The sequence below is a fragment of the Suricata suricatta genome, chromosome 5 (assembly GCF_006229205.1).
Source record: "Suricata suricatta isolate VVHF042 chromosome 5, meerkat_22Aug2017_6uvM2_HiC, whole genome shotgun sequence".
NCBI classification, from domain to species: Eukaryota; Metazoa; Chordata; class Mammalia; order Carnivora; family Herpestidae; genus Suricata; species Suricata suricatta.
The window spans coordinates 107,220,462-107,235,317 of record NC_043704.1 but is presented as its reverse complement, the minus strand read 5'-3'; the positions used below and the strand labels follow the sequence as shown (position 1 = coordinate 107,235,317).

Here is a 14,856-nt window from a genome sequence, read left to right as displayed (position 1 = left end):
CGAATGGAGGAAGGGCAGACAGAGAGGGAGGCATAGAATCCAGGCTCCCAGCAGTCAGCACAGAGCCCAACACAGGGCTTGAACTCACAAACTGTGAGATCATGACCTGAGCCAAAGTCGGTTGCTTAACTGACTGAGCTACACAGGTGCCCCTATTTGTTTCTGTAGTTTAAATTTTGTTTTCTCTAAGTACTTTCTCTATGTACTTCAATTTGGATACTTTATATAGACCTCTCTTCAACCTAATGTTATTTTGTTTGTCTGATTTTTGAGTCTCCTTTTTCTGAGAAAGGATAGTATACTGGATACTGAAGATATTTCCATTATATTCACTCCTTAAAGTGAGAGACTTCTGCTTGTGTGTTTTATATAAGTTCAATCTTCAGACACTAAAGAAATAAACTCTGGGGAAATACACCTAACTTTCATTCCTTACTGCAATGGATTCAACAATGTGTTACCCCCAAAATTATATGTTGCATACGTCATTTCTAACATGTGGAGGTGTGGCATTTGGGATGTGATTAGGTCATGAGGGTGGAGTCCTCATGAATGAGATCAGTACACGTATATAAGAAGTCTCAGAGAGCTGGGGCGCCTGGATGGCTCAGTTAGTTGAGCATCTGCCTTCAGCTCAGGTCATGATCTTGTAGTTTGTGGGTTTGAGCCCCGTGTCAGGCCCTGTGCTGACAGCTAGCTCAGAACCTGGAGCCTGTCTTCAGATTCTGTGTCTCCCTCTCTCTCTCTGACCCTCCCCTGCTCACGCTATCTCTCTCTCTCAAAAAAATAAATAAAACATTTAAAAAAATTTTTTTTAAAAAGAAGTCTCAGAGAACTCTCTTGTCCTTTCCACCATGTGAAGTTGTAGCGAGAAGTTAGTAATCTATGAACCAGAAAGACGATCTCTCTCACCAGACACCACATGCATGGGCACCTTGATCTTGAACTTCCTAGCCTTCACAACTGTGAGAAATAAATTACTGTTTTTTTAAGAAACCACCCAGTTGGTAGCATTTTGTTATGGCAGCCCAACTGGACTAATACATTTTCTATTTCATGGGTTATTATTCCTGTGTGGCATTCATTAACATGCTTCTCTCCTTTATTATTTTCTCTTTTTTTTTTCTAGGATTAAACTTAAGTTTAATTACAATTTTTTTTTCCAAGGAAACATACTAACTCAGTGGATCCAACTTCTCATCTTTAAGATCTAGATAAGGCAGGCGAAATATTCTGCTTGTTTATTGAGGAAGAGACACACAGTAAACTAACAATGGAACTAACTCAAAATAAGGAAAATCTTTCTGAAAGCTGCTGAATGCCTGAAGTGAAATGTTCTAGGTCAGATGAGATTTCAATCTAATTTTAGTTCTAGGAACTGCAACTCGTGATGATCCTATTTATCGAGCTAGCTTTAGGCAAAAATTGGTTTCATTTTTATGAAAGAGAATAAAAAGCAAATACCCTATAGATGTCAGGTATAACAAGTCCTAAGTACAGAGACATTACATTGGCAGGACTATTTCTCAGTGACACTAGCTGGCTATCTACTTCATTAAGAGTTTGGCACTGTGATTAGTTATATAATGATTAAAACACTCAAAAGGGACAATTAAGTCCTGACTGAGATGCATAGGCAAGCATCAGTGTTTGTTATCCTGAGCTGAAATGTCATCATCTAAGAACCCCTCTTTACATTAAGCCCTCAACTGTGAATCCTTCCCCAATACAGAGAGGTGGAAGAGAAAAATATCAACTCCATTCCTGATGGATGAGCTGCTGGGATGAGCATGCCACCAGTGAATTCTACTTCTTCAAAAGTATCCTAAGTTTGGAGTCTGTTTTTAAATTACAAAATTGTTTAAATACAATGCTAAAAATATAGGCCAAACAAGACTAAGTTCAGACTAGAGCAGTCATTCAGAAATGAAATAATTAGAAACCAAAAACGATATCTTACCTGTCCACCCCTTCCAGAAAGGGGACAATGGGCAAAAATAAAAGCAAACAAAAACCATGAAACACAGGGGTCGAACTGTATGGCAACACTGACAAGAACGTGCCCTAACAGTTCTACTCCTTAGTAGCACCAAGAGCGTCAGAGACAGAAAGGAAATAGACAAGTTTTTCAGTGGCATTTGCCACGGTTTTTCTTTCCAATTTGCAAGGCCTAACTGCAGAATTCAATTCCACAATGAATCCCCAGACCTTGGATGTTTGCAAGGCTCCATAAAAGAAAGCAAAAACGAAACAAGCGTTTTAAAATTAAGAACCTATGTGGTTAAATAGAAACTAAAAGAGAGATCTGGTTTTTGGCTAGGAAAGACATGTTGAGCTTTTCAGTTATTTGAGCATTTAAGAATGTAAATGAGATGCTCTGCAACTGAGAAGACAGACACTTTGGGGGCAATGCCAGATGCACCTCTGGAAATTAGATCCTGTTCACAATATTCCATTGTAAAAGCTAAGGCATTAACACGCAGAAAAAAATTCTTAATGCTCTTAGTCTGAAAGTCAAAATACCACCGCTAACCAGAAGAATTATTAAAAATCAACAAGTGTTAGGTCTAGGATTTTGGATTGAGTATAGCATACTCCTAACACCAAATGTTTATTCTGGAAAGGGTTAATGAATGAGTAAAAAAGATGCAGTTGTTAAAAATGACCCAAAATCCCAAGAGAAACGATATAATTTATACACACATATATGTATATACAAATGCATATACATATATATATGCACAAGGGCATTTGGGTTTAAAGTTAGTAGTCAAATTTTCCAAGGACATCTTATTTTTTAAAAAAACACAGAGCCAAAGTCTTACTTATTTCAAAACCACCTCCTCGATCTAATACTGTTAGAAATGCATGAATTATTCAATTTTGTGTTCAGTTTGTTCCCTGTCACATCACTTGGTTCTTGGCTACTAACCTTTCGTGTTACTCTCTTACTCTCGGATTTGTCCATTTGCTTGCCTGTGGGGTCTGGGCGTGCTGACCCTGCCCACCTGAAGCAGCTGCCGGCTGTGCTGCTTTCTGCTTTAACATTGTCCAATCAAATGTGCAGTCATATTGGCGGTTCAGAGTCCTTAAAAGAATGCGAATAGCGCTTCCAGATGCATGTAAATGGGCTTCCTCAAAGCGCAACCCATGACAATAGTTTAAGTACATGGCAAATTCTGCAGGAATGTACATAAAACTTCAACAGGGGTGGACATCTTCTTTTCACTTATCTTTTCATATTTTTGCTTTTTTTATGCAGCCTTTAGTCCTTGCCAGGGCAGGCTGGTTCTATTAAAGTACATCAAAATATATCCTCATGATTCCATGTGGTCTCGGCGACTCTGTTCAATACCAAGACGCTAGCAGAGCGGGCAGGGCTGGTGAGATTTTTATCTTCTCTGTATGGTGCGTGTTGCCTTGTCCTGTTGTCTCTGTGCTTTTTGCTCAAACCAAAATCAATAAGGAATTACTTATTACAGTGACGCCTAATATCCATTAGGCAGTTATCTGGTTTAATGTCTCTGTGCGTAAAACGCTTTGTATGCACATATTCAATTCTACTGATCATCTGGTCAGCTGACATAAGTACAGTTTTCATTGTGAACCTTCTTGAACAGAAATCGAAGAGGTCTTCGAGGCTGGGTCTGAGAAGATCTATGACTAGTGCATTGTAGTCTTTTTCCAGACCAGACCACCGTATGTGGGGGATGCCAACCCCACCTTGAAAAATCTTACGAGCTTGCTCTCGTAAGCCACTGGGGATGCCCGCTTCTGAGAGTCTAGCTTCACTGCCACTTCCTCGCCATTGGTAATGTCGATCTCCAGATAAATGACCCCGAAAGGAGCCAGACACCATCTTCCGTACCAGTTTGTATTTCCCTCCGACAGTGAAGTCGGCCTTGGAGCCGCTGCTGCCCGCCATCCTGAGACGAAGGCCTGACACCTAGGAGGGGAGGACAGAGGCCGCTGGGGCTCGTCCACGCAGCAAGGCCGCGGAGGAGGGCGGCAGGAAACCGGAGCGCTGGCTCTTTCGAGGCGTTACAGGCCCCAGAATCGGTCAAGGGGAAGCTGATCACTGCCGCTCAATGAGGCTTCATCCCAGGCCGCGGTTTACGAGGGGGTTCCCGCGGTCACCAGGCTGGGCCACTTGTTTCTGGGCGGCCTCGCTTTCCCGGCGACGTGGCAGCGGCCTGGAAAAGGCGCGCGGTGGTTTAGGGTGGCGATACCACCACTGCCACTGGCTCCCGCCTGGAGGAGCCCCTTTCTCTCCGCGATGCCGCCATCTTGTTGCTCCGGCACCAGCCGGCACAAGGTGCCCCCAGTCAGCTCCCGGAGCCGCTTCTTTTCAGCGCAGAGCATTCTGGGAAAGGGACTCCTTTATTACTTTCAGTGTTTTCTATGCTGTTTAATCTTTTTGTGGGCCTCCTAAAACTAAAACTAGGGGCACCTGGGGGGCTCAGTTGGTTAAGGGTCTGGCTTCGGCTCAGGTCATGATCTGCCAGTTAGTGGGTTCGAAGCCCGTATCAGGCTCTGGGCTGACGGCTCTTGGAGCCTGCTTCAGATTCTGTGTCTCCATCTCTCTCTGCCCCTGCCCCACTGACTCTGTCTCTCTCTCTGTCTCTGTCTCTGTCTCTCTCTCAAAAAAAAAAAAAGATGAATAAACATTACGGGTTTTTTTAATAAAAAAACTATTTACCACCAGCATTAGGAATTCTATTATAACCAATAGAGAACCTGGAAACAGGTAGGCAGAGAGCTAAAAACTTTTCTAATATGCTCCATAGTAGGGACATTTAGACAAAATAAGAGTAAGAATAATTATAGCTATGCTTCTTTCTGAGACTAGTGAGAAAGATCTAATATAACCTACGAAGAGAAAGAATGGAACATTGAATGAAAATTAACAAACATCTTCAGCTTGGAACAGCCCTAAGTGTTTACTATAAGAAACTAAAAGCAAAGAATCTTCTATGCTTTTAAAAATGTAACATTGGCACACCTAAATGTCATTTAAACTCTTGTGGAAGAAAAGACTTTGCAACATATGACCATTTATAAACCTGAGACATGAGAGAATATAAAACCTGCATTTTTGGTGATGATGATTCTGAATGGAACTAGGTTCATTCCAGGTGAATAAGCATGAGAAGGCAGCTTCAGAAGAGTTTTACATTTATCTAAGTAACTATCTCTCCCTTAAGGGAAATATTTTACGACTCTAATGGGGCAGTGAGAAGAAACCATGCAAGTTATAATGCCTTCTAGTATAACAAAAGCCTGGAGACCCAGGGACAACATACGCTAAGAAACTATCCAACTTGATAGCATTTAGGAAACACTGAAGGAGCAGGAACTTTCTGGCTCCTTCATGTGCTCTAACAAGAGCTTCCACAAATCATCTGCAGCCAATGCCAACCACAGTACCAGTCCAAGAAATATATGGCAGATTCTGAGGAGAAACCACATGTTATCCTCAAAACTAGAGGTAGAGTTGGCAGGAGTGCTGGGAAATAGGCAGATATGCCTACATGGAGAAAAATATGAGTAAATAAAGTATAATTCTCTTGTCACTGGCTCACCCGAACCAAAACTAATTTCCTTCCTCATAGTTCCTTGTTCATGGGCTGCATATTAACCATGTCCTCAATTTATGAATTAAAAGAAAATAATTTGTTTCAGAATTTCTAGGAAAATTTCATGGAGTTCATAGCTCTCAGATATTATTTACTGTCATCTTTCTTCCGGCCACTAAATAAAGCATGTTAAGCATTAAATGAGAAATGAGAAAACTCCCTCCTGCTTCTCCAACACCATGCTATGGCTGAGGACAACTTTGCAAGATACAGAGATCCTTACAGATCCAAAAGCATGTCAATGCTTCCAACTATATGAGTGATCAGCGATGACATTAAGAAGAGAAATTGCTGAGAACCAACATGTTAGATATGTTCATAAGCACAGAATAAAATGGACAAGCAAATGAAACTCTGATCTCCTAATCAAACAGAGGCAAGAACAGTTAGACTCGGATTTTTTTCCTGTGATGATCCAACCTCTGAGAAGTAACATTTTCAAAGGTTTTGTTTACCACTGTTGACTATGGGAGATTCTAAAAAGTGCAGTCATCAAAATAAGCTAAATGGCACAACATCAACTGCATTATTTGTAGCCATTTGGATTTCAATTTTCACTAAAGGCTATTTCATTCTCCCCAACTCCACTCACCCCCACAACAACAGACCTGGTTCTATCAACTCCATAGCTCTTTCTTTGCTTTTTAATGTAATAAGTTGTTTCCAGAATATTTTGCATGACTAGGAAGAAAGGATTGAATAAAATATTATACTTTACAAATCTCACTTGGCAAAATATGTGCATATAAATCAACATTTCTGTTGAAAGCCCCCAAATCCTTTTTGTCTCCCACTGAATTCACTCAGTGTCCCACATATGAATGCATTCAGAGGAATAATGCATTTGGAAAGTGCCTCACTTGATATTAATGATTAAAAAACACAGTTCAACAAGATGATCCCAGTTTTAAGCCTCATTCCAGGCTTCAGGATAGAAGTGGGGTTCAGTCAAACCGTTTTGTCCTAAAGCTGCCGAAGAGAGAAAGGCCTCTGGCCATGTAAGTGGTGCCATTCAACTCAAAAGAGGACTTTTTACACACACACACACACACACACACACACACACACACACACACACCCATATGCATCCTAGGAAGATGGTGTGGTAAAATGAACAGAGCCTGTACAGGCTTTGTAATAGGGCAAAACTAAATTTGGATCCAAGCTCTTCACCTTGATCAAAGCATTCAAACTCGCTGACTTTCAAGTCCTTCTTTCAGAAAATAGAAGTAATAATATTTATCTCTTAGAGTCTTGTGAGGATTAATAAGGTATTATGTGTACATGAACTTGGCACATAGTAAGCTCACATCCAGTGATGTTCATCATATCTTTCATTCTTTCCATCTCCCAGCTATAATAAGCTGGCAAGAAAAAAATACAAGAACCCTAATTCAAGTAATGGTTCTAAATTATATCCAATCTTTTAAGCAGTGTGCCCTCTGTCCAGAAAAAAAATAAATCACACATGTTCCTGAAACTCTAGTATTATTGGTTTCTTACAGGAAGGATGGGTAGTAAAATCTAGATCCAAATTGTCTTACAGTTAGCCCATCAGACACATAGAGTCCAAAGGAATATATAAAGCAATGCATTTCCTCAGATTTGACTTCTGCTTGGGTGGGACTTTAGTTCTTAACCCTTAATGTATCCACATAGTCACCACCTAAGAGACAACAGAGAAATCTCTTCTACACCAGCTTTATCTAGCCCAGGACTCCTTGGAAACAAAGAGTTTCCCTTTTTCATTCTGTGCCTTTAGAAAATTCATTTTTTGTGTGCTGGTAATCATTTCTTCACCAAATGCTATCTAGAAGGTTCCTGGGCAGAGCATTCTGGGAGGTGGAGGAGAGGAGGGGGAGAGGCATTCTTACATGTCTTTATTTAAGATTCAGTAGCTTCCTAGTGATGAACATTTTCACACTGCCCAGAAAATCCTGTGGGCACCTCCAAAGAGTTCTTTAAAAAAAAATTAAATATTTATTTTTGAGAGAGAGAAAGAGAGAGTGCCTGGGAGGGGCAGAGAGAGAGAGGGAGAGAGAGAGAACCCCAAACAGGCTCTGAGCTGTGAGCACAGAGTCTGATACAAGGCTCCATCTCATGAACTGTAAGATCATGACCAGAGCCAATATCAACAGACACTTAACCACCAGAGCCACCCAGGCACCCCTCTCCAAAGTGTTCTTATGTGTTTTTCCACTAGTGAGAAAAGAAGGAGGTTCCTATGGAAACCTCTCGTTCATTCCTCACAAATGCCAGTATCTCTCACCGACCTTACTTGTGTGTGAAAAGCCACTAAGGTTTCTCCATATGTACTTTGCCTTCACCATTCAGTCTCTAGACTCATAGCCAGTCTTCTAGGACCAACAGCTTAGGCACCACTCTCCACCAACAGCACTCTCTCTGTCACATCTCTACACACCAGAGGTCACTCTGCTTCCAGTATACCATTTACAATCCCCACCCAAACACTGCTGGTCCAGATCAAGTTTTTTATAAGGGGCACACTTGCTCCTTAATTTTAAATGGTAAAAACAATCTCCCCACACACTTGAGGAGAAGGATCACTGAGCCCATAGGCCCTCACCTTCAAGCATCATCCTCCCATTGTACATCTTTCCCTACCCTTAGAGAGAGTGGAGGGAACTCTTCTGGACTTTGGGACGTAGACAAACTTTCTGAAAGACAGCACATCCTCTCCCTCCCAGTTCCCAGATGAACAGGAGAGCATTTTGAGCCCCGGTTTGGTCCAACCCTCAAACAAACTTTATAAACTTGAAGGTATCCTTTTTATAAATTTTTTGATGTTTTCGTTTATTTTTGAGAGAGAGAAAGAGAGACAGCGTGAGTGGGGGAGGGTCAGAGACAGAGGGAGACACAGAATCCAAAGACAGGCTCCAGGCTCAGAGCTAGCTGTCAGCACAGAACCTGACTCAGGTCTCGAACCCATAAACCGAGAGATGGTGACCCCAGCCAAAGTTGGATGCTTAACCGACTGAGCCACCCAGGAGCCCCATAAACTTGAAGGTATCCTAGCTGGCCTTTCATTAGACTGAATGTTGGGTTCAAATCGTGTTGAGTACCACCCATTAAGTACCCTGGATTGCTGGTGCCCCTGCAGGTGACAAGGGACTACTCCTAAACTTTTTAATCTCAAACAATTGAACCACTTTCAGTGGTAAACAGCTCTCAAAATTTCATCCTTGATTAGAATGGACCCAAGAGAAAGATCTTTAAATTGTTAAGATTTTTTTTTTCTGGACCTGTACGATGTGTGCCTGGGGGCGGGGGAAAGGTAAACAGTCCATTGCCAACAGTATATCACCAAGTTTGAGATGTCTAGCCTTCAAACAAACAAGTCAATGTCAATTAATTCTAGGGGTTTGTTGACTAAATGGTTTCCAGATGTGCTGCCTTCAGGGAAATACTTTCCCTGAATACAGCAGATTCACATTCCCTACATCAGAGACAGAAGAATGACCCTAAGTACCTACCCCCAGTGCATTCTTCTGCCTCAACTGGCTCATGTTATCATGCACTAGCCTGGATCCTAGAAGGGACTATTTTCAAATACTCCCATACCCCATCTATGGTACACTCAGCGACTTTATAGGACACTTTATTTCTGGAGCAGAGCCCTCCTGGTCCTGGAAAAGCCATGTACCTTCCCTGCTCATGGCTCAGTTTTCTCCCTTTGTCCACTGCCCATGGCCCCAAAGTTTCTCATTGAGGATTTTGCCCACCCCGTTCCGGCAGGGGCAGGGGTGAGGAGTCTTGCCTGACAAAACTTCTCAGCAGAATGTGAGCATCTTTTCAGGACTTATCTTGTCTTCCTCAGTCATAGGTCTGATAACACTCAATCCTCCAATGTGACTCCTTTTCCAACGGTCTGAGGCATTCAGAATCTGCAGCACAGTCCACTGAGCCACTTTTGCCCATTTGTTTAATATTGTTAACCTTTCTTACAGAACCTGTCTCCTTCTGTCATCCTAGCACTTTTTATGTCCAATGCTAGAAAGTACAAGGGAAAGGAATAAAGCCATCTCCTTCCATCCACAAACACACATAATCTTGTACACAACTTGAAGACACACACTCACTGACTATGTAGTTTCCTAGGACTGCCATAACAAAGTACCACAAATTGAGTGACTTGAACAATGGAAATTTATTGTCACAGTTCTGGAAGCTAGAAATCTGAAATCAGGGTGTCAGCAGGGTGGTATCCTCCTGAGCGCTGTGAGGGAGGGATCTCCCCTTGGCTTGCAGGTGGCCATCTTGGCTCAGTACCTGTTCCCATTGTTTCTCCTCTATCTACATCTAACTCTAGGTCCAAATTTCCCTTTTTATAGGGACACCCATCATGTTGGGTTAGGACACATCCTTGGTTACTTCTGTAAAGACCCTAAATATGTTTTGGGCAGGGTTGGGGCTCACACAATTCAACCTACAACACTGCCCATTCATAGACTCTATTCAAGAAGGCCCAGACTAAAGTATCATTCTGGTATAAGACTAAGACTTTAGTGGCAATTAGAAAAGAATTCTTTCAGGGCGCCTGGGTGGCTCAGTCGGTTAAGCATCCGGCTTCGGCTCAGGTCAGATCTCACGGTTCGTGGGTTCGAGCCCCACGTCGGGCTCTGTGCTGACAGCTAGCTCAGAGCCTGGAGCCTGTTTCAGATTCTGTATCTCCCTCTCTCTCTGACCCTCCCCTGCTCCAGCTGTCTCTCTCTGTCTCTCAAAAATAAATAAAAAGCATTAAAAAAAATTTAGAAAAGAATTCTTTCTAGTTCTTATGTTGTGCTCAGTCAACAGCAAAAAACTATACTCCCAACCATGAATTTATCAATCACATCAATTAAGTAGCATCTATAAATATTTTTTATTCCAACTTTCTGTATTCACAGTGAACCCTTTCTGGCATCTTAAAGCTCAACTTTTAAATAGGTAGTTTTAAAAAGGCTCATGTGGTATATATATACAATGGAGTACTATATGGCAATGAGGAAGAATGAAACATGGCCATTTGTAGCAAAGTGGATGGACCTCGAGGGTGTCATGCTAAGTGAAATAAGTCAGGCAGAGAAGGACAGATACCATATGTTTGCACTCATAGGTCTAAGAGGTGAACAGGAGAAACCTAATGGAGGACCATGGGGAGGGGAAGAGGGAAAGAGAGTTGGAAAGAGTGAGGGACACAGATCAAGGGAGACTACTGAATACTGAAAACGAACCATGGACTGAAGGGGGAGGGGGAGTGAAAGAGGGGGTGATGGTCATGGTGGGGGGCACTTGTGGGGAGAAGCACTGGGTGTTATATGGAAAGCAATTTGACAATAAACTATTAAAAAGATAATAAATAAATAAATAAATAAATAAGGATCTTGGTGTTTTTCAATTAATTTTGTTCATAATGGACATAATTATGGGATTTTTGGGTTGAAATTTATTAATTTATGAAATTATGAAATTAATTAATCATATGAATAAAGCTGCATAGAAAGTGAGTTTTCCACTTGTCCATTTTCTGTTTTGTACTGCCTGGGCAATTACCAACATGCTTTTGTACTCAGCAAGACCAAGAAATTATCATTGACATATGTAACTAGTTTAACTCAAGGCTCTGGGAAGTTTTTTAAAAGTTATTAGGAACAGGGTGCCTGGGTGGCTCAGTCAGTTAAACCTCTGACTGGATTTCAGCTGAGGTCATGATCTCATAGTTTGTGAGATCAAGGCCTGGGTCAGGCTCTGTGCTGGCAGCACAGAGCCTGCTTGGGATTCTCTCTCTCTCCCTCTCTCTCTGCCCCTCCTCTGCTCTCATTCACTCTCTCTCTCTCTCTCTCAAAATAAATAATCTTTTTTAAAAAAAGTTATTGGGAACTTTTAAATAAATGTTAGATAAAATTTGAAAAATGTTGCTTATTTCAGAAGTTTGTTCTTTGGAAAAATAACCTTTCTTCCTTTGTCCTCTGAACAAATGGCACCAGAAGACAAATTAAGTCAGACAGGCAATAAGACTTTTATAAGGAGTATTGGTTTTACACAGATATGAAATTTCAGAAGCACACCTGCCCCTCAGGCCGAGAGTCTATTTCAAAAACTAAGATCACTTTTTGCTTTGCGTTTTTAAGTTTTGATAAAGCCTAAATCCTATTTCCCACACCCCCAAATCCTCTTAGAATGATACTATCTTTCCATAAGTGTCTAAATACTTTTTTATTTTCCCATGCAAACTCAAAAGAATTCTGGAAATTCCCTCAAGTGAAAACCCATTGAAAAGAATCAATGCTGAGAACCAATATGAGTTCTTTCTTTTCTCGTATTCAGGTAAAGACCCTGAAGCACTGAGTGTCCCAAAGTTTTCAGGGTGAGGTCATCTGAACTTCAGATACTTGAACCAGGCCAATTCTAGATGGCATGGAAAGGGGAAGTAGGCAGAAAACCCAGGAGAAGGAGTCATAATAACTGAGACAGCTTGTTAACATCTAATATCACTTTGGGGTATAGGAAGTTAATATCATTCTACTCTAACTTTACTGGACTTGGTATCTATTTTCAGAAGTGTGCCCCAGATGATCTACCAGCCTATTTATCTGTTCTCAATACTATTCAATCTGAACATTCGAGAGAGTTGACCCCTTTGAACTCACAGCAGGCACAGCTATGCCTGGCATATCAGCTATAAGTCTGAGGAACCGACAGTCTGGCTCACCTGGTTCCTAAGAGCAACCCTCATTTCTATCCCTACATCTTTCTCTCTGGGTTCCCCAGCCCAGACAACAACTCTTGTTTCGCCCAGGTTAACCCAATGAACACAGTTACTAGCATTTCGATGGTTTGGGATTTGTGAACTAATATGCATCTCAGTTTCTCCTTCTGGGAAACTATGGATGATATACCAGTATTTAGCAGGTGCATAAGCAATTTAACACCTCAGTTTGTGAGTTGGTGGATAGACCCAGTCTCAGAGGAAACTTTTACATAGAATGGCTGGTTGTAAGAAGATGCCTCCTTTTGGATCATGCCTCAGATGGTTGTGGGCTTCCACTTTAGTTCCTGATTTAGTGGAAGCTGGGAAGGGAAATCTGATCTCAGAGCATTTGCTAAATGAGCAGGTGATTTTCAGTTCTTTGACTGGGTTCTGTTCTCCTGTGTTTTTCCTCAAATCAGTTATTGGATGTTGGAGAAGTTTCTCATTTTTCCACATATTAGCCAGAATTCTCTGGAGAAACAGAACCAGTAGGAAATATATATAGAAAGAGGTTTATTTTTAAGGTATTGGCTCACATGATTGAGGGGCAGAGAAATTCCACAATCTTCGCTATAAGCTGGAGCCCCCCAGCAAGGCCAGTGGTGTAGCTTGCAGTCCTGAGAGCTGGAGAACTGATGGTATGGACTCCTGTCTGAGTCTGGAAACCTGAGAGCTAGAGGGGCGGAGGGCAAGAGAAGATTGATGTCCAGATAAACAGTCAGGCAGAACTAATTCAGTTTTCCTCTACCTTTTTGTTTCATGCAGGCCCTCAACAGATTGGATGAGGCCCACTCACACTGGAGAGGGCCATCTGCTTTACTCAGCCCACCAATTCCAATGTTAATTTATTCCCGAAACACCCTCATAGAAACCCAGAAATAATGCTTAACTGAATATCTGGGCATCCCATGTCCCAGAAAACTTTACACATAAAATTAACCATCAAAGGCCGTGTCCCCAGGGACTGCCACATGAAAAACAGGAGTGGGGCGCCTGGATGGCTCAGTCGGTTAAATGTCCAACTTCGGCTCAGGTCATGATCTCATGGTTTGTGGGTTCGAGCCCCGCACTGGGCTCTGTGCTGACAGCTCAGAGCCTGGAATCTGCTTCAGATTCTGTGTCTCTCTCTTTCTGACCCTCCCCTGCTCATGGTGTCTCTCTCTGTCTTTCAAAAATAAATAAAAAACATAAAAAAAAAAAAAGAAAAACAGGAGCTTGTTTTCCATTGACTTGCTTCCTTTTAAGTTGTGGAAATGGGGATTTCTTTTTCATTGACACACCACCTCATGTGCTTCTTGGTAAACCAACAATTAGCAACACTGGGACCAGCACATATTTGCAGCCAGCGGAATTGCTTCATACAGATTAAATTTGCTATTTTTAAGTGGTATGTGCAGCACATAAACTAACTTAACACTTGCTTTCATTCCCTTATCCTGTAAAGCGAGACAATAGAACTGAACATTGAAAATCCCCAATTCACTCAGGTTAACTTGACCTAGAATTATATTCTTGATGAAGGCATGAGGTAGAATACCAACATAAGAGAAATGGAATAGAACAGACAAAATGAGAAGTCAAACTCTTTCAAGCTGGAAAAAAAAAGAGACAATTGTCCTTCCACAATTGCACAAATTATACCACACTACATTTTGCATAATATTGGAAATACATTCCAATTAGTTCACCAACCCTTAAATTCTCTAAATAATGTGTTTTAACATAATTATACCACACTATAATGTGCATATTAGAAATATATTCCAATTGCTTCACTAATCCTTAAATTCTCTCAACAATATGTTTTATAAAAACTTTACAGTTTGAAATACATCTTTTCTCCCTCCTGCGCCCCTCCCTTATTTTACTTTTCTTTTGTGCTCTCTTGGTAAAGATTTCATGGTATGAAAATAGGAGTAGTCATAAGATTGCAGTAAATCATTCTCCCATGTATCATACATTATAGTCTATGAATTAAAACAAAAATTTAAGCACCAGGTTAAATTAATAACACTCTAAAAGAATCTGAGTGACATTTAAATTTTTAGGGGGAGAAGACAACATTAAATACAGTGGTTTATAAAATTACTGGAAGAACTACTACTTATGAAATGGCTTTCTCATTAGAGAGTAATTTTGTATTAATTGTAAAATGTTCTATGTTTAATTATGTGTAATTTTGATATAAAGTTCATCTATGAAAATATACTTACAATGTAAATCAGTTTACAAATGACTTTTTCTTTACTTAGCTAAGTATTTTTTCTTATAATTGATACCTTTGGACAAAAATTGCTCTCGACAAAGGCTAATTTATAAATCTACCAATAAAAAATGAAAATCTTCTTTCCCTTGTATTAGCTATGATCTTCAGAATATGATCTACTCTGACAACATGATCATTTGAAAAAAATAGCTCATTGTTTCATTTTGAATGCCTTTGATTATAAGTTGTAAAATTTATTTGTT

General features: G+C 40.8%; 1 pseudogene; it reads right to left on the bottom strand.

Moving 5' to 3' along the window:
* Positions 1–1,175: 1,175 nt before the first annotated feature.
* Positions 1,176–3,925, bottom strand: LOC115292770 (annotated as a pseudogene).
* Between the last annotated feature and the right edge of the window lie 10,931 nt (positions 3,926–14,856).